The sequence below is a fragment of the Dipodomys spectabilis genome, unplaced genomic scaffold (genome assembly GCF_019054845.1).
Source record: "Dipodomys spectabilis isolate Male_0828 unplaced genomic scaffold, ASM1905484v1 ptg000230l, whole genome shotgun sequence".
Taxonomy (NCBI): Eukaryota; Metazoa; Chordata; class Mammalia; order Rodentia; family Heteromyidae; genus Dipodomys; species Dipodomys spectabilis.
Window position 1 is genome coordinate 4,379,603 of NW_024870907.1, and position 21,365 is coordinate 4,400,967.

A 21,365-nucleotide genomic window follows, 5' to 3' on the forward strand; every position below is an offset into this window, starting at 1 on the left:
CTGGTGTCCTGCTGTGGACTCCCCTTCCCTGGGGTGGCTCTGGCTGTGCCTGGGAATGGGTAGGCACCGGTGCTCTTGCACCTGGGGATCCCGCAGACCTAGTGGGAGGTGGAGGTGCTGTGACACGAGACAGAGCCTTTCTTCTGCTGCGCCGATTCTATTTACGAAGAGCCCAGTTTGTCTCAGGGCAGCGCTTGGCGTCCCGATGCCTCTGGGGACATCATGATGCCCAGCTGGGCTTGGAGCTGCTTGTCTTCTCCACCCAAGCCACGCCTAGGGCAGCCCCGAGATGGGAAAACGCGTCCCACATCCACCACAGAAGAGAGTTCTGGTGAGGAGCATGGAAAAGACCTGACGGACGCTCCGACTGAGGCCTCCTGAAACCAGCGGCAGCTAGCAATCAGTCCCAAAGCAGAGGCCGGCCGGGATGAGCATTCAGAGCCAGTTCTGTGACCCCAACATTTCCACCCCACAGCGTGTGCGTCACTAGCTGGCTGTGTGTGCTGTAAGACCCCCACGGCTCCCGGGGCCCTCCGACTGACGCTCTCATGCAGAAGGAATGTCTTCCCTTGAGATGATGCACCATCAAATGCCAGCTGTGCCACCTGCAATGTTAGCCATAAATCCTGGTTGTATTTATTGGAGATTTGTTTTCCAAGATGGCTAATTTTAGTCTGCAATTCGACTGCTCACTAATTTCCTTGTTTCTTTCTTGCTGAGAAATCTGACAGAACAGCTCCTCATAGAAAGGGTTGGCAGGTTCCCAAACCCCACAGCCTCATTTACTTAGAGAGAGGTTATTTTTTTTTTTAAATTCTCCCTGTCTTCCCTCTCCTCTTGTTTTGGCAATGTGGGCAGGATTCAGAAGGGTTAAAATGAAAGCAAGACTGTCCTTGTGGGGACAGAGAGAGGAGAGCCAAGCGGAGCAGCCTGGCCGAGGGTCAGCCTGTTCCCAGAGGGGTGAAGCCCCCTTTTGGGGGTGGAGGGGTGCCATTGTCTGGGACCCTAAGTGCAAGCCTGCCGCTGCACGCTCTCTGGTGCTGTCTTGCTGAGAGCACTTGGAAAGCCTCCTTCACTTTCTGTGGAGTAGCTGAGGCATCGCAGACCGCCTGACAGCCCAACGCTAACTGCAGTGGGTAACGAGGAGCTGCGTGGGTGCGGCGGCGGCGGCGGCGGCAGGAGACCGCACAAGGCCACAGCATCGGCAGGTACCATCGGTATCCAGAGCGACCAAGAGACACCTCTCCATCCATTCCTCAGAGGATGTTGCCTGGAAGGCGTCCACAGTGGACACAGACGGGAGGGCGTGGCGCCGCGGGGTGTGGGTGGAGAGGCCGTGGAGCCCTGGGAGCCCGACGCCATTCCTTGGGCTGAGGCACTGCACAGACACGGGATCCTGTTGAGATGTGGCCGCAGAGTGGGGTGCACTTCACTGCCAGGCGAGTGTGTGGCCAGCCGCCCGCCGGAGCCCTCATCGCGGCGGGTCTGCTCGCTCCTCAAAGGCGCTCCGCCACCACCCTGGAAGCGGCTCTGGAGGCTGAGGAGCTGTCTGACACGACATTGACTCCACTCATCTCGGCCTGGGCAGCAGTGTCCTCCGCCTCTGTGTCCTGACCCAGCATCCCCATCCCCTGTGTCCCCACGGGGTCCCGGAGCCTAACACTGTGCCGGTAATCACTCAGGAGTGATGGAATCTATGCCGAGGCTCATGTCCTAAGGAGAGGGCGTCTGGGGCATGGCTCACGGGGGTGATGGAAGGGGGCATTGCTTAGGCCCGATGCCCTCTCCCTTCCCCTTTCCCTGCTCTCCCTCCTTCACTGTCAGCCATCTGTCTGTCCATCTGCATTCAGGTACAGACACTGACCAATTTCCAGCCAGGCAGAGAGCAAGCTCCTTCATTCCAGGTGTCAGCTTCTCTGAATGCTGGTTTCTGGGATGTGACACGTTGATGGGAGAAAGCGGAAACCACGGACATGGGCCGAGGGCAGTGTTCCACGCAAACTAATGACACTGTGGCAGATGTCCCTTTGTGCTGGCCTGTGGGGAAGGCCAGCCTGCTGCTCAGAGCAGACAGAGGTGGCCTGTCGAAGACCAGAACTACACAACACTGGAGTTGTTGACCCAGACCTCGATCAAGGCCATCTTACTCAGAAACTCAGAAGGCAATTCTAAAAGAACACACAGGCCTCTATGACCCATGGTGTGAACTCTCTCCTTGAGGCCCCACCAAAGCCCCACTGGCCAATGCTGTGAAAGGAATGGACGGTGGGCAGCTGTCCCCTGGCCTGTGAGCGCCCCGGGCTCCCAGCAAACGCCACTTCTGTGTCACTTCCATGCACCCCAAATGCGGGAAGGAGTTCTGAGGGCCATGGAGTGTCGGGGGTGCCCAGGCCCCTGGCCGGGCTGTGCGGTGCGGGTGTCCACACTGGTTGGCCGTCTGTCCCGGGCAGGTAGACGGGGTCCACAGGTGAGGAAGAGACTCACACACAGACTCACTCAAAACACCTTTCTATACAACACGGCTCCATTGTGCGGCCCCGCGGCCATCTGAGGCCTGGGCTTTGACGGGGGCGGGGGTGGGGGGTGAGGGAGGAGGGGGGGGAGGAGGGGGAGGGTGAGGGGAGGAGGGAGGAGGGAGGATGGGAGGGGGGAGGAGGGGGTTCCCTGCTTCAGCCTCCTTTGCTGCAGCTGTGTGTGATGACAGGTGTGCACCACCACACTCGGCTCCTCCCAGTCAGACAATCGGGTCTCACAGACTTTTTGTTGTAATATGTGTCTAGGTTGGTCTCAAAGGACAATCCTCTCATTGTCAGCCTTGCAAGTAGTAGGTAGGTGACGGGCGAGCACCATGTCCGGCTCTACTGGGCTTTAACACCTATGAAGCCTTTCAAGTCTCTCTTCAGAGCTCATGGCTTGAACACATGTACTGAAAACCTTCCTTCATCTTTCGCCATGGTTTCCTGCTCTCTGGAATTGTGATTTTGGAGATGAAGCACGTGGGAGCGCGGCCCGGCCGGCGTGCCAGTGCCTGCAGGGGATACTGCAGCTCTTCTCAGATCCCGGAGGGGGGTCAGCTCCTCAGCTCCTCCGGAGGGGCCTCGCTCGCCGGCTGGAACTCTGCTGCGCTTGTCTGCACTTGCCTGCCCGTCCACACCCGCCGGCGCCCACGGTGCCTCAGTCACTACGACGTCCCGTTCCAGGCCCCGAGGGCCTACGTCCCGCCTTCCCGGGCTCCAGCTCCTTTCTCTTGGGGAACTCTGCAATAATTCCATGGGTTTTAGAGTAGCCTCCTGGCACCACAGCAGAGTCCACAATGTGGCTGCGAGCCACAGAAGCTCCGGGTCTGGAAGGAGGCCGCGGGGTGGGAGGGACCAGCTGCCAGGATTACGCTTGCTCCGGCACTTGTCCAGGCTCAGGCTGGGGGTCTGCTGGTTCGGGACAGATGCGAACTTGTGTTCATCCATCCACCAGCATTTCACACACCCCATGGGTCCTGCATGCGCCACCCCCCTCTTTCTGCAGCGGTGAGGGAACTCTTCACACAGCCCTCCCCACGCCCCTGGAACACCTGGCTGCCGCTCCTGGTCATTCCGCGTCCTGTCTGCCCTGCCCCTTGGGGCTGCTTCGCTCTCATTATGGGCTCTCTCAGTAGCACCTCCCAAGTGAGCCCCTTCTTGGCCCCTGAAGTAAAGAGACACACGCACAAGCACACACACATGCATGAACACATGTGCAGCATGCACCTACAAACACACAAATGTAAGCCTGCACACACAGGCACATGCATACAAGCACACCCTTGCATGAATGCACACGTGAATATGCACACACACAGACTCCTGAAACCCTCCCCAGATTTGCCCTCTTGTAAACATGGCTGGGTGAGGCCATTGTGCTCATTTGCTTTGTCGCCACCTGACTAGGTTTTATGGGCTGTGGGTGTCTTGCATAGAGGGGAGCTCAGTCAACACTGGCTAAGGGCTCTCTCCTTCCTTCGTGCCTCTTACGCGCCTCGCGTCCCTCTGGAAGGCTGATGACCAGCGATTTGCTCTGTGCTCCTTCCAGACACTTACCACTGATGCCAAGTGTGGGGAAAACACAGTGATCCCGTCCCTCACGAGCACTGCCCTTTCCGGAAGCCCTGTGTCTGTGCCCCGTGCTGACGGTGGAGTCTCGGCGATGGCTCCTGCCTCAGGTGTAGATGATGCCTCATCATTTGCAGGTGATGACCGTTTACCCCTTGCTACGAGGGAGATAGCCAGGGTGGCACTCATGGAAATTAGAAAGATCTAGAATCTAATTCCCATGCCCATGTCTCATCTCTAAAGTGGCTCTTAGAGTTCTTAGCAACGTCTCCTCCATTTTGATCCCCGGTGCTAAGTGCATCCGCACACGCGCAGCCCTGTCTTCCACACTGACTGCACCGGTGCCTTCAGCCCACTCTGGACTTGGGCTGGGACAGGTGGCTGCTGGCCCCCCCCACCCCCAGGGCCTCCTGGAGGCTCAGCGGCCCTGCTCTTGCTAAGTGGTTTTGTGCAGAGGCCAGCTGTCCGCTTGTGAGCCCCAGGCTGACTGCCTGGGGTCCCGGGTGCTGAGAGGTGGGGCATGTCCCTCACTGAAGGCCCTTCCCTGCAAAGGCCTGGCTTGGGCAGGGGCCCCCACGGCCCCCAGGACCTGGGACATGAGGGGCTCAGGAGGAGAGACCCCGAGTGACAGACGGACCGCCTGTCTTTAAGACTCTCGGTAGAGCCTCCATACAGAAGCTCAACCCCGATGCAGAACAGAGAAACGGGTGATTCTGTCTCCCCGTCCACAGCACGTGCAAATCCCACGTCTCCTCTGTTCCACAGACTCTAAATCCCACGTCTTCCCAGCAGAATGCTCGCGGACGCCGTGCGCCACCCCCATCAAGGGCAAAGTGAGAGGATTCACAAGGTGCGCAAAACACTGAGTATTTTCTAGATACCTGCGGGATAATTGGCATATCGATGGAAGCCCAGAGGACGGCAGGGGCGTTCACTCCTCCAGTTACAACGACACACGGGGCATTTGCATTTTCACCTGTGTGCACTCATTACCATTTCCTTTATATGTTACTATCATGCACTTTATATTTCTCTTCCCTTTCTTCCACACAAAAGCAGTTGGATTGCTTCATTGACAATAGAGAGGGAAAGATTTAAAAACCAAATTTGTACACATAAACGTATCCAGTGGTCACACTTGATTCCAGAACCACAGGTCATGGAACATCCGCTGGACAGGAGAGCCCTCGGAATACCCACTGGACAGGTGAGCCCACGGAACACCCGCTGGACAGGAGACCCACGGAACACCCGCTGGACAGGAGACCCACGGAACACCCGCTGGACAGGAGAGCCACGGAACACCCGCTGGACAGGAGAGCCCACGGAGCACCCGCTGGACAGGAGAGCCCACGGAACACCCGCTGGACAGGAGAGCCCACGGAACACCCGCTGGACAGGAGAGCCCACGGAACACCCGCTGGACAGGAGACCCACGGAACACCCTCTGGACAGGGGAGCCCTCGGAACACTCACTGTACAGGAGAGCCCACGGAACACCCGCTGGACAGGAGAGCCCACGGAACACCCGCTGGACAGGGGAGCCCACGGAACACCCGCTGGACAGGGGAGCCCATGGAATACCTGCTAGACAGGAGAGCCCACGGAACACCCACTGGACAGGAGAGCCCATGGAACACCCACTGTGCAGGAGAGCCCACGGAGCACCCGCTGGACAGGGGAGCCCAGGGAACATCCAATGGAGAGGTGAGCCCACGGAACACCCGCTGGACAGGAGAGCCCACGGAACACCCGCTGGACAGGAGAGCCCACGGAACACCCGCTGGACAGGGGAGCCCACGGAACACCCGCTGGACAGGAGAGCCCACGGAACACCCGCTGGACAGGGGAGCCCATGGAACACCCACTGTGCAGGAGAGCCCACGGAATACTCGCTGTACAGGAGAGCCCACGGAACACCCACTGGACAGGAGAGCCCACGGAACACCTGCTGGACAGGGGAGCCCACGGAACACCCACTGGACAAGAGAGCCCACAGAACACCCGCTGGACAGGGGAGCCCAGGGAACACCCGCTGGACAGGAGAGCCCACGGAACACCCGCTGGACAGGGGAGCCCAGGGAACATCCAATGGAGAAGTGAGCCCACGGAACACCCGCTGGACAGGAGAGCCCAGGGAACACCCGCTGGACAGGAGAGCCCACGGAACACCCACTGGACAGGAGAGCCCACGGAACACCCACTGGACAGGGGAGCCCACGGAACACCCGCTGGACAGGAGAGCCCACGGAACACCCGCTGGACAGGAGAGCCCACGGAACAACCGCTGGACAGGAGAGCCCACGGAACACCCGCTGGACAGGAGAGCCCACGGAACACCCGTTGGACAGGGGAGCCCACGGAACATCCAATGGAGAGGTGAGCCCACGGAACACCTGCTGGACAAGAGAGTCCATGGAACACCCGCTGGACAGGGGAGCCCACGGAACACCCACTGGACAGGAGAGCCCACGGAACACCCACTGGACAGGGGAGCCCACGGAACACCCGCTGGACAGGAGAGCCCACGGAACACCCGCTGGACAGGAGAGCCCATGGAACAACCGCTGGACAGGAGAGCCCACGGAACACCCGCTGGACAGGAGAGCCCACGGAACACCCGTTGGACAGGGGAGCCCACGGAACATCCAATGGAGAGGTGAGCCCACGGAACACCTGCTGGACAGGAGAGTCCATGGAACACCCGCTGGACAGGGGAGCCCACAGAGGGCTGGAGCAGTGAGACTATAGAGGGCTAGAGAGAGTCAGGAACAAAGGGGATCAAAGGGTCTGCACATCTGAGCCACGTCCAGGTTAATTATGTCAGCGATGTTCTCTCTGATCCTCCTTTTCCTTACCAGTAGAGCTCTGCCTTTGTGCACATGGCTGCTGATTGACAAGGCCAGGACAGGGAGTCTGTGAGCTCTGTAATATGGCCACAGGACATAGCCACGAGACACGGGCATGGGACGTGGGCACAGAACATGGCCATGAGACCCGGGCATGGGACATGGGCACAGAACATGGGCACGGGACACGGACAAGGACATAGGATACGGCCAAGGCACAGGACATGGACGTGGACACGGGCATGGGACACAAACATGGACATACGCACAGCACATGGACATGGAAATGGCCAGGGGACAGTCTGACGGCATATCAAAGTTTCTTCAGCATCCACTGAGAAAGGGAATGAGAAGTGAGATGAGAGGCTCATGGAAGGAAGGGCAAAGGCCACAAAAATCGCCAGGAATCAAAGACAGACGCAGAGATGAAACAAGAGAGCCAGACAAAGGAAAGAGGCGAGGTACGGCGGAGGGTGAGGAGGCACCAGGATGCAGGGCCAAAGGGCCAGTCATCCCCTCTGCTTTCTGCCCACTAACAGTTAGGTGACCTTTGAGACCTGCACACAGAGAAAAATCAGACACAAGGACTCTAGGGCTTTATTGTCAGCCCAGTGAAATAAAATACATCATCTGACCATCAGCCTACCAGCCCACTCACCCTGCAGCCACCCATTAACCATTCCTGTATCCTCCCACCCACCCATTATCCATCCATCCATCTACCCATCCATCCACCCATCCATCCATCCATCCATCCATCTATCCATCCATCCACCCATCCATCATCCTTCCATCCTTCCATCTATCCATCCATCTATCCATCCATCTATGTACCCACCATCCATCCATCCATCCATCCACCCATCCACCCACCCACCCACCCATTCATCTACCCATCAATTGATCAGTCCATCCATCCATCCATCCACCCATCCATCCATCCATCCATCCATCCAGTTATTTCTGTCTCAAACTCTGAAGAACACCAATACTGAATGGGGCTATGGGTCTGCCTGGTGAATGGGACTACCTGGCTTGAAATTCAGCCATGCACACACACACACACACACACACACACAAGCACGCACGTTGTGTTACACACAACTTGTTTCCTTATTCCTATTCTTTTAAAAGCACAGTAGGAGCTGCTGGGTGCTAATACCTGGCTAACATCTATAATGCTAGATACTCCAGAGGCTGAGATCCTGCATATCATGGTTTAAGCTCCTTTGTGTCCCTCAGTCCACCCTCAGCATGGTCCCTGAGTCCACCCTAAGCATAGTCCCTGAGTCCACCCTCAGCATCACCCCTCAGTCCATCCTCAGCATGGCCCCTCAGTCCACCCTCAGCATGGTCCCTCAGTCCATCCTCAGCATGGCCCCTAAGTCCACCTATAGCATGGTCCCCTCAGTCCACCTACAGCATGACCCCTCAGTCCATCCTCAGCATGACCCCTCAGTCCACCTACAGCATGGCCCCTCAGTCCACCCTCAGCATGACCCCTCAGTCCACCTACAGCATGGACCCCTCAGTCCACCCTCAGCATGGTCCCCTCAGTCCACCCTCAGCATGACCCCTCAGTCCACCTACAGCATGGACCCCTCAGTCCACCTACAGCATGGTCCCCTCAGTCCACCTACAGCATGGTCCCCTCAGTCCACCCTCAACATGACCCATCAGTCCACCTCAGCATGACCCCTCAGTCCACCTCAGCATGACCCCTCAGTCCACCCTCAGCATGGCCCCTCAGTCCACCCTCAGCATGGCCCCTGAGTCCACCCTGAGCATGTCCCCTCAGTCCACCCTGAGCATGTCCCCTCAGTCCACCCTGAGCATGGTCCCTCAGTCCTCCCTCAGCATGGCCCCTCAGTCCACCCTGAGCATGGTCCCTCAGTCCACCCTGAGCATGGTCCCTCAGTCCATCCTCTGCATGTCCCCTCAGTCCACCCTCAGCATGTCCCCTCAGTCCACCCTGAGCATGGCCCCTCAGTCCACCCTCAGCATGACCCATCAGTCCACCTCAGCATGGCCCCTCAGTCCACCCTGAGCATGGCCCCTCAGTCCATCCTCAGCATGGCCCCTCAGTCCACCCTGAGCATGGCCCCTCAGTCCACCCTCAGCATGACCCCTCACTCCACCCGCAGCATGGTCCCCTCAGTCCACCCTCAGGATGACCCTTTAGTCCACCCTCAGCATGGTCCCTCAGTCCACCCTGAGTATGGTCCCTCAGTCCACCCTGAGCATGGTCCCTCAGTCCACCCTGAGCATGGTCCCTCAGTCCATCCTCAGCATGGCTCCTCAGTCCACTCTCAGCATGACCCCTCAGTCCACCATCAGCATGGCCCCTCAGTCCACCCTCAGCATAGCCCCTCAGTCCACCCTGAGCATGGCCCCTCAGTCCACCCTCAGCATGGTCCATCAGTCCACCCTGAGCATGGTCCCTCAGTCCACCCTGAACATGGTCCCTCAGTCCATCTGCAACATGGTCCCTCAGTACACCCTGAGCATGGCCCCTCAGTCCATCCTCAGCATGGCCCCTCAGTCCACCCTGAGCATGGTCCCTCAGTCCACCCTGAGCATCGTCCCTCAGTCTACCCTGAGCATGGCCCCTCAGTCCACCCTCAGCATGACCCCTTAGTCCACCCGCAGCATGGTCCCTTATTCTACCCTCAGCATGACCCCTCAGTCCACCCTCAGCATGGCCCCTCAGTCCACCCGCAGCATGGCCCCTGGTTCCTAGCCTGTTGGAAGAGGAGGGCACTTCCTGGAGGCTGAGCGTGGGTAAGGCCACCAGTGTCATGCTCACACATTCATGGTGATCCTGCCACACAGCAAGGCCACCAGGGTCAAACTGACACCCTCCTGGTGATCCTGCCCCGTGCAAGGCCACTAGTGTCACACTCACACCCTGTGGTGATCCTGCCACATGGCAAGGCCACCAGGGTCACGCTTTCACACTCGTGGTGATCCTGCCATGTGGCAGGCAAGGTCACCAGGGTCACACTTGCACACTCGTGGTGATCCTATCACTCAGCAAGGGCCACCAGGGTCACACTTGTACACTCGTGATCCTGCCACACAAGGGCCTCTTCTTCAGTTTATTTTTAGATAGACACTGCTACCACACTCATCTGCCAAATGAACTCATTTTTAATCAAAAATTGCTGTTATTAATTATCAGCTGTGCAATCCATATTTATTTTAATTCAGTAGATGAAACTCCCTCTTCTGCTCTTCACCCTTTCACATAAATGCACACACAGCACACACACGTGCACAATATGCAAGAGCATACACATGCATGTACACATGACACATGGGCACAAACATATGTGCACTTGCACAAACACACCCCTTGTACAAACACAATGCATGTATATACACAAGTCACTGACATACTTGCACACACAATGCATATACACATGCACACTTGCACACTTGTGCACACACATACAAACATGATGTGTGTACACATGCACACTGCTTATATACCCACTCATATACATGGACTCATGCACACGCTTTACATAGAAGTTTATTTTCATTGGGGTTCTATGTGTATTAAGCAGTAGTTTGGCTAATTCCAACATTATTAATGTTCAAAATACATTTAATTTCACTGTTATCTGCCTGTGGTAATGAGGTATTCAGTTCCTCTGGGAATACATGTAGCCTCTTCTCTGGCAGGTGAGGGAATGGCTGGGGGAAGGGCTGGAAAGGTTGAGTGGGCATCCTCACGCTCAGGGAAGGACTCCTCCTCAGCTCTGGGACAGGACAGATCCTGTCCCACTGCCTTTCCCTCCAGCACCTGGCTCTGCTCCCCTCCCTGAGACACTTCTGCTGCTAGTGGTGAATGAGTAGGAAGAAAAGGAACTGTGTTCCAGCAGGCCCTCAGCCCTGGGCATGTGGTGTCTACCTGCTGGTCCCCAGAGAGGGAGGAGCTGGTGGTCCAGGTCCCATGATCTGAATGCATGCTCTCCCTCCATAATTCCCCAGGAGTGAGATGCTACCTTTTCCACAGGTTACCCTGGGGGGGGGGCATCATTCCAAGTAGCCACAATAGTGGGCTGACCATGCTGTAACTGGCCACGATGCTGGGCGTGGAGATTACCCTGTAACTGGTCACACTGTTGGGAGTGGGGATCACCCTGTAACAGGTCACACTGTTGGGCATGGGGATCACACTCTCTGGTCACACTGTTGGGAGTGGGCATCATGCTGTAACTCGTCACACTGTTGGGTGTGGGGATCCCCTGTAACTGGTCACACTGTTGGGAGTGGGCATCACGCTGTAACTGGTCACACTGTTGGGAGTGGGCATCACGCTGTAACTGGTCACACTGTTGAGAGTGGGGATCACCCTGTATCTGGTCACACTGTTGGGAGTGGGGATCGTGCTGTAACTGGTCACACTGTTGGTAGTGGGGATCACGCTGTAACTGGTCACACTGTTGGGTATGGGGATTGCGCTGTAACTGGTCACACTGTTGAGAGTGGGGATTGCACTGTAACTGGTCACACTGTTGGGAGAGGGGATCACCCTGTACCTGGTCACACTGTTGGTAGTGGGGATCGTGCTGTAACTGGTCACACTGTTGGGAGTGGGCATCACGCTGTAACAGATCACACTGTTGGGAGTAGGGATCGTGCTGTAACTGTTCACACTGTTGGGTGTGGGGATTGCGCTGTAACTGGTCACACTGTTGGGAGTGGGGATTGCGCTGTAACTGGTCACACTGTTGGGAGTGGGGATTACCCTGTAACTGGTCACACTGTTGGTAGTGGGCATCACGCTGTAACTGGTCACACTGTTGGTAGTGGGGATCACCCTGTAACTGGTCACACTGTTGGGAGTGGGTATCACACTGTATCTGGTCACACTGTTGGGAGTGGGGATCACACTGTATCTGGTCACACTGTTGGGAGTGGGCATCACGCTCTAACAGGTCACACTGTTGGGAGTGGGGATCACGCTGTAACTGGTCACACTGTTGGGAGTGGGCATCATGCTGTAACTGTTCACACGGTTGGGAGTGGGGATCGTGCTGTAACTGGTCACACTGTTGGCTGTGGGGATCCCCTGTAACTGGTCACACTGTTGGGACTGGGGATCACCCTGTAACTGTTCACACTTTTGGGTGTGGGGATTACGCTGTAACTGGTCACACTGTTGGGAGTGGGCATCATGCTGTAATTGGTCACACTGTTGGGAGTGGGGATCGTGCTGTAACTGGTCACACTGTTGGTAGGGGGGATCACGCTGTAACTGGTCACACTGTTGGGAGTGGGGATCACGCTGTAACTGGTCACACTGTTGGGAGTGAGGATCACGCTGTAACTGGTCACACTGTTGGGCTTAGGGATCACGCTGTAACTGGTCACACTGTTGGTAGTGGGGATCGCGCTGCAACTGGTTACACTGTTGGGAGTGGGGATCATGCTGTAACTGGTCACACTGTTAGGAGTGGGGATCACCCTGTAACTGGTCACACTGTTGGGTGTGGGGATTGCGCTGTAACTGGTCACACTGTTGGGAGTGGGGATCTTGCTGTAACTGGTCACACTGTTGAGAGTGGGGATCATGCTGTAACTGGTCACACTGTTGGGAGTGGGGATCACCCTGTATCTGGTCACACTGTTGGGAGTGGGGATCATGCTGTAACTGGTCACACTGTTGGGAGTGGGGATCACACTGTAACTGGTCACACTGTTGGGAGTGGGGATCACGCTGTAACTGGTCACACTGTTGGGCTTATGGATCATGCTGTAACAGGTCACACTGTTGGTAGTGGGGATCGCGCTGTATCTGGTCACACTGTTGGGCATGGGGATCCCCTGTAACTGGTCACACTGTTAGGCTTAGGGATCACACTGTAACAGGTCACACTGTTGGGAGTGGGGATCACACTCTCTGGTCACACTGTTGGTAGTGGGCATCATGCTGTAACTGATCACACTGTTGAGAGTGGGGATTATGCTGTAACTGGTTACACTGTTGGGCTTGGGGATCACGCTGTAACTGGTCACACTGTTGGGAGTGGGCATCCCCTGTAACTGGTCACACTGTTGGTAGTGGAGATCACCTTGTAACAGGTCACACTGTTGGGAGTGGGGATTGTGCTGTAACTGGTCACACTGTTGGGAGTGGGGATCACACTCTCTGGTCACACTGTTGGGAGTGGGCATCATGCTGTAACTGGTCACACTGTTGGATGTGGGGATCCCCTGTAACTGGTCACACTGTTGGTAGTGGGGATCACCCTGTAACTGTTCACACTGTTGGGCATGGGGATCACAGTGTAACTGAACACACTGTTGCGCTTAGGGATCACACTGTAACAGGTCACACTGTTGGGAGTGGGGATCACACTCTCTGGTCACACTGTTGGGAGTGGGCATCACGCTGTAACTGGTCACACTGTTGGGAGTGGGGATCACGCTGTAACTGGTCACACTGTTGGGAGTGGGGATCACGCTGTAACTGGTCACACTGTTGGGAGTGGGGATCACCCTGCAACTGGTCACACTGCTGGGCTGGGGATCACCCTGTAACTGGTCACACTGTTGGGTATGGGGATTATGTTGTAACTGGTCACACTGTTGAGAGTGGGAATCACACTGTATCGGTCACACTGTTGGGAGTGGGCATCATGCTGTAACTGGTCACACTGTTGGGTGTGGGGATCCCCTGTAACTGGTCACACTGTTGGTAGTGGGGATCACTCTGTAACTGGTCACACTGTTGGGCATGGGGATCACAGTGTAACTGGTCACACTGTTGGTAGTGGGCATCATGCTGTAACTGGTCACACTGTTGGGAGTGGGCATCATGCTGTAACTGTTCACACTGTTGGGAGTGGGGATCACCCTGTAACTGGTCACACTGTTGGGCATGGGGATCACAATGTAACTGGTCACACTGTTGGGTGTGGGGATTGCACTGTAACATGTCACACTGTTGGTAGTGGGGATCGTGCTGTAACTGGTCACACTGTTGGGAGTGGAAATCGTGCTGTAACTGGTTACACTGTTGGGAGTGGGCATCACGCTGTAACTGGTCACACTGTTGGGAGTGGGGATCACGCTGTAACTGGTCATACTGTTGGGAGTGGGGATCCCCTGTAACTGGTCACACTGTTGGGAGTGGGGATCACTCTGTAACTGGTCATACTGCTGGGCTGGGGATCACGCTGTAACTGGCTGCACCTCTGTGGTGACCACAATGGAGTGTCACTCTGAAAGTGAGAGTGAGCTCAGCTCAGGGCGCTGTGGCTGACTGCTGGGGGCAGGCCGGTGCAGTGGGCTGGAAGGCTGAGGAGGCCGTGTGCAAACGTGGACTGTTTTCATATGACCCCACTGACTGCACTGAGCTTGTGGGCTGGCCCAGGCAAGGCATGGCCCCTCCTCAGGCAGGTGTGATGCTTTATTTGATATGAGAAAACACAATTCCTGGAATTCCCATGAAGGATATGAACTAAGCACTCCCTCCTGGTGCTGCTGGGTGGGACAGGCTCATGACCATTTCTGTACATGAACAAACTGACACTCATGTGTTCTGTGTGCCAACGAATGCTAAAGGGCCGCCCTGGGAACCACAGGGATTTACATGAAAAGAGCAAATGTCCTCTCTCCAGAAACCTCTTCTGCAGACCAACAATCAAGGTAAAAACATCTCCCAAAGACAAGCAAAGGGAGCAGCCTGCCCAGCCAGACCGGGTGGACACAATGGCCACTGGCAGAAGATGCCGACACCTACCCTGCCACCGCCGATGGCCCGGCCGGGCCAGATCAAGGCGGAGGCGGCGGCTCTGGGTGCTCAGCTGTGCTGGGCACGCCCTGTCCCGGGCAGTACAGGTGTCTGCTCCAGGGTGGAGAGCTGACCATGACCTCGGCTTCCTGGTGAGAAGGTGTCAGAGGGCAGATGACAAAACACACAGCTTAGGATGGGAAGAGGAGGAGCAGACACAGGGGCCTGCGCCAGGGACTCAGAACCAGGGTGGGGCTGTGGGGAGACACACAATCCCAGGAGAGCCACCCAGTCTTGCTGTACATATGAGAAAGCTACCACCAGGAGCTGTGACCTCCTCCTCTCTGGCTGACAGCCTGGCCAGGGCCGGTTGTGTTGTTAGGAGAGGAGTGCGCATAGCCACAGCGCAGCTCCAGGCAGATAGAGACGGGTGTCTCCTGAACCCGCAGCTTCTTTCCACTCTCCCCAGCCCCCATGCCTCCTGGCTTCACCTGCTTCTGGAGAGCATGCAGTGAAGCTCACGGCCTGCGGCTTTCACAGGAGCAGAGTTCCCGTCCAGTTGTGCTCTGCAGCTGTGGCAGTGACTACAAGAGCACCACCCTGTGCCCGCTGTGTGTCATGGCCTCTCTGTGTTTGTCCTTCTGGGAACAGCGCTGGGGGGAAGCTACCGGGAATGCTGTGGCGGTTGGCATTGTGCCACAGGCACTTGGTTTACTGGTACACACCAGCCGTGGACTTGCTGGCCTCAGAAACTGGAAGTGTTCCTGTCATTAGAAAATACTGAAGACAGTTTTCTGGAGTTTCCCCCACTGACATCCACACAGTGGGTCTGAATTCCAGTGTGTCACAGCCCAGCTAGTTCTGCCCATTCCACGCTGGCTGCTCTGTGGGTGAGGCTGGTGCAGCCCAGGGACTCAACACTCATGATTCTGGGGCCCAGTGAGGCTGGGATCTTGTTCTGTGCTTTACTGACGTGGACCATCATTTCCTGAGCGCAGGCTAAGCTTGGGGAGTTCTTCACGTGCTTGGGCCGTGTGTGTGTGTGTGGGGGGGGGGGGGTAAGTGTCCTGTGTCCTTCAGTTCTGGTCAGTCCTGCTCTTTGAGCTGTTTTCCGGGACAGATGCTTTTGTTGAAGGTTGATTCACGGATCCACTTCATTAGTCCTGAGTGGTTTGGGGTCCATTCAGTGGTCTCTGTCCAAGTCAGGAAGAATGCCATCCTGCTTCTGCTTCGAGCCTTTGCGTTCTCCATCTTCACATTGAGATCACAGTCTACTTGGAACAAACCTCCAGGATGATATAAAGTAGGAGCCAGGATTCACTTTCTTTACCTCGAATCGATCCAACACAGCTCGGCAAAAAAGATGTCACGTTCCCCATTGGCTGGGCGGAGGTCACCTTTGTCGTACATCAAGTAGCTTTGCAGACCCTTCATTTTGTTAATTGGGTCTTTTTTTCCTTCTGTGCTTACAGCAATACTCAGCTTCCTTAATTACAACACCTCTATAATAAGTTACCTTCAATTCCTAGTTTGCTAAAAGCTTCTAACATGAATAGACATTGAATTTTATCAAGTGATTTTTGCATCTTCTGTGGAAGTGGTTGTCTGCATTTTCTCCTTTGCTGTCAATGGGGCCAAGTGCATTAATTAATTCTTTTAAAGCTAAATTGCCTTTGCACTGGGGGGGATGAAGTTTGCTCGATCATGATGTATCTTAGGTTTCACAAATTGCAAAGTTCAATTTATTCATCTCTCTTATAGGGCTTCTGCTTGCAAGCTCAGGAGGCAACGGGTCTGTGAATGACTGCTGTGTGAATGGGTGGTTGGGTTGTAACACACCTGGCTCCCCTGGGGTCTTTCGCCTCTTTTCTCGTTTCTGGAGGAGGCGGTGAGACCTGGTTGCCATCTGTGCTGAAATACAGATGGGTTTGTTGGCTTGGAGCGGGGTCTGGCCGGGAGAGTCTCCATGAGGAGACTCGTGAGCAAAGTTGGTTTTGACAGCTGTAGAAGAGCTCAGAGCTTCTCTTCCTCTGCCGTCAGCTCTGCTAGGCGGTGCCTTGCACATGTGTGTTGTCTGTCTTGTCTAAGTCATGTAAATTGTCAAGCAGACTGGCACGAAGTTGTTCACGATTTCCTTTTTCTTTACGTCTGTATGTTTCTTCTTTGGGCCCCTCAGGAGAGACCCCTTCTGCTCCTCATAACTGGGTTCTGTGCTTTGGTAGTGCTTTCCGAAGAGCCGGCTTTGGTCTGGGCTGTCTCTGTCCCATGGGCTTTCTGTCCTGCCGGTGTCCTCCGCCGCTCACTGCCTGCCTGGTGCTAGCTCCAGCTGGCTGGCCACACCCTTCCGGCCTTTCAGGATTCAGAGCCACAAAGCTGACTTGCAGCTTCTGTTCTTTGACAATGCAAGTCTTTTAGGATTTAAATTTCCTTCTGACCACCCAGAAGGTTTTATATGCTGCTTTCCACGAATGTTCATTTGAAATGTTTTCTATTTTCTTTCTGACTTATGGGTTCTTTAGTGGTGCATTTAATTTCCAGATGATTTTCTGATATATCTTCAGCTCACTGATTCCTAGGTGTATTCCACTGGGGACAGAGGACACCGGAGTGATCTAGCTGTCTGGAGAGTGTGCGGGCTTTGTGCACAGTGTGAGGTGTGTAGTAAGGATTCCTTTTGCCCTTATGCAGGGGCCGTGGTTCTTTGGTTTGTGGGGCCACCCTGCCCCATGGTTGTGTGATCACGGTGGAGGTCCTGGCAGAGTCTGCAGGTGGGCAGAGGTGCCCATGCCCTTCCCAGGCCCTGGGCAGCATCCGAGGACAGGGAGTGTCCATGCCTGGGACAGCGGGCACCGGCCCACAGGAGAGCATCTTTTCTATTTGTATTTCTAGGAACTGATTGTCAGAAAGGAACACTATTAACTGCTGTTTCCGCTCAGGCCAGCCCTGTTGTTAGGCCTTCTTTTTGGCAGTAGTTTGTATCACTAGAGAGTTCTAGGCATACAAATGTAGCACCAACCGGGAGAGAACGTGTCACGTGTACACATGTCACGCATCTAGTGTCCATTTTTGTAGTGGTAGCTGGCTCTTCTCAACAGCCACTCGCTGCGGAGGCAGGGCCCCACGCAGCCCCTGATCCCAGCGGAGAGGCTCATGCACTTCACAGGTTCAGTAGATATGACTAGCTGTTTCCTTTTGCTATTTCCATCCAAGTTCTTGTTAGAAAAAGTTGCTGATGTTGACATGCCGTTTTCAAATTCCTTCGTAGGGCGTTTCCTGAGCTTCCTGGGCTCCTGGGCACAGTGCTGGCTCTGAGTGGCTCTGAGTGGCCCTGGAGTGGCTGCTGTGGGGGGGGGGAGAGGGGGGGTTGTTTGAAGGTGGTGTGAGCATTCTGCTCACACCCTTCTGCTCACCCACTTGCTCTTCCTCGTAGCACCGCACAAGTGAGACCAAGCTGATTTTACTTGTTTTATTTTGGACTTAAATTTTTTTTTAACATCCTCTTAGGTCTTGATCACGGTAAGTTTCGGTGAAATAATTCTTGTTTGTGAAGTAAGCTGGGGGCACTCCTGTTCCGGAGCTAGCTCTGCGTGGAAATTTCCTTGCATGCGTGGAGGTCTGGTGGTAGAGCTGGGGCTTGCACCTGCCTCCTGCACTCTCCCTGCTCATCGCTCAAACCCTGCTCCCTTTCCTCAGGTCCAGTGCACACCTGTCCTTCTGGAAAGCCTCTCCCCCCGCCCCCCATCCCCCCCACCTGGGGGCTCTTCACTCTCTGCCCTCTGGTGAGTCTGAGTCCCTGGACTGTTTCACTTTCCTCCTTGGCAGAGAAATGAGAGATTATCCCTCCTATTAAGCGTCAGCTTCACGAGCATCCCATTTTGTCTTCTATTACGTTAATTTTTTTTAATCTTCTTAAAGTCTGGGGCTTCCTTCCTTCCTTCTCACTGTCGGAAGATAAGACCTGCCTATTATTTTTATTACCGCGTGTCCTTTCTCGTTGCTGTGGTGCGGCTGAGACCAGGAACTCTCCCCGCGCTCCCCGCTCGCCCGCCTACCCCTGCCTGGCTGTTCTGCTTCTTTTCTAAATCCAAATTAAATTTATTTTTACAACTGACAACATAAAAATTGTGCACGACGAATACCGTATCATGCGATGTTTTGAGGCACGCGATTATTCCATTCGGTGGAGTGAGGCTGCGTCCCCGGGAGGAGGCTCAGCCAGATGCCGCGGCCAGCTCTGTCACTGTGGGCGGCCCTGGGCACCAGCCTCCTCCCTCACCATCTGCCGTCCGTCTAGGGGCCTCCGCTCCCTGTCCTCAATCCGTGGGCCTTTGGGAACTCAGTTCAGAGCCTCGCGAGTGTGCACCTGAGAGAAGCACCACCCAAGGCACACGAGGGGCCTTTGGCCTGTCACCCACTGAATGCCAGCTTTGCCTTGGACACCAGATTGGGTCATGGGACCAAGAGCCGCAGGATCAAACAAAGGTAGCCTGGTGGGGCTGCGAGGGCCACATGCATAGCAAGACAGAATCCACTCAGGTGCCAGACAACTGACCACAGCAAAGCCTCAGCCTTTGCTGCTAGTTGAGCTGAAAATCATCCCCTCGGAGGTCCCACAGCCGGGCAGAGGCACCAGCTTCTTGCTGGTTTTTACAGCAGCTCTGCCCGTGGGTGGTGAGGACAGAACCGTGGCTGAAATCTCCACCTACCCACTGGAGCCGCACATGCCCGAGGACGGGGGGTGGGGTGGGTGGGGGTGGGGGCGAAAGGCTGGGCACCGCCGACGGCACACGGTGCCTGTGCCCTGGGCCGCCCACCCCGTGCCAGACGCCGCTCGGCTCTGCGTGTGGACCTGCTGGTCACTGAGGGTTCATCCGGCCTGCTGCCTGCTGGAGCGGGCTGTTTCTTCTGCCCTGCCCTGTGATTTTTGGTAGCTCAGCAGCTTCTCAGTGCTATTGTAGGCTCACACCAAACACTGAGGCCAGGGGTGTCTGTAACACGCGCTTTGCTGACCCTGGGAGACCTGAGTCTACAGGAGAGCGGGGCCAGTAGCTCTCGGCAGACACAGCCGGCTGAGGGAGGCTGGCTCCCTGCACATACAGCACGGGCTTAGCGTAGGATGGTGCTGGGACTCAGTCTCTTGTGTCAGGGCTGTGGATGAAGCCCAGCCCGGGAGGCTCGGCGGGGCTCGGTGAGCAGCAGGCGAAGGTGGGGGTCTCCTCTGGAAGGCCGAGCTGCTCCGCCGCCTGCTCATGGTTGATCCTTGCCTTCCTTCTCTCACGCTCTCAAGGATTCAGGTGATGGCATGTTTGGGCTCTCCTGTGGGAGGGCCTTTGACCCCATTCTCTTCCTACCATTGGGCAGGAGTGGTCCAAGCCCTCTGCGTCTGCCGGCTCACATGCTGTGCATCCTAGGAGAACATGCCATTGCTTTAACCCCTGACACTGGGAAGCACAGAGAACTGTGGTAATGACTGAGGAAAGCAGAGAGGTTGCTTGGGTGTGAGGGCCGGCCGACGCCGGGCGCTGTGGTAGGCGAGGCTGTGGGTGTGGGCCACGTGCCGTGGTACCCGGTGGCTGGAGCAGAGCCTGTGCACCGCTTCCCCAGCCTGGCATGGGACGGCCGCAGGCTGACCGTCCAGCGGGACCCCATCACAGGGCAGTGAGCCAGGCATGCTCCTGTCTGAGTCTGACCTTTACCGAAAACAGGACGTTTTCCCATTCTGTTTCTGCTTCTTTGGGAATTGTTGTGTATTGTTTTATCTGGAGAAAGAAGGAAGGATTACACCTAATTAGGTAGGCATTGTGACTGCCAAGGATTTAATTGCGTTCTCGGAATATTTTGCCTCTTTTTTTGAGCCGTGCGGCAAGTCTTTAATTAGTGTCTACCGCCGCTACCGCTCCTGTCAACCATAAATCACCCCTTGCTGTGGCCGCGGACAAGCCTCCTCCACGGGGCCCTGGACGACCTTGGCCTTCCCGGGGTGAGCGGTGTCTGGGAGTCTCCCGCCTGTGTTTCTGTGGAGGTCAAGTCCCTTAATTCACTCAATAATTAGATTTCCATAAAAATCAAAGCGGGACCCCTCTGACAAGTGGCAGTGGTTCTGAGCGGTTGCAGAACCCACACACCTTGGCCAGGCTTTATGGATGGCTCTTTATATTTAATGAAAGAAAGCCAATTAGCTATAAACTGATTACTAAGAACATCATCAGGGTCATTTCTCTGCAACAAATCAATCAACAAAATGCTAATTACAAGATGGTTTTTTTTAGACTTGGATTAATCTATTAGTAATTAAGGCGAAGTACAAACCCAGCCTCGATCTTAATTGTAGCCAAAAGGCGCAAACGTCTTTTTGTTGACCGATAAGATGCTGTTGCTCAGTTTAATGTGGAAGGGAAGCCCATCAATCGTTGAGGACTTTCACGGGTCTCAGAACATTTTTAGAGGAGGGCTTTGGAGGCGCTTGAGAGAAATGTAACTGGGGCTATCCTTTGGAAAGATGAGCATCTTTTCTGATTTGTTTCTAATTTAATTTGCATTTTTATTGTGCTTGTAAAAGTGCCTTTTTTTTGTCCTACTGCAGAATCTCACGCTCACCCAGCCTCTCTGGTTCTTCTTTGTGGTGGAACGTGGTAGAGGGACCTGGCGTACCCACCATGATGGCACTGTGCGGCTTAGAGCAGC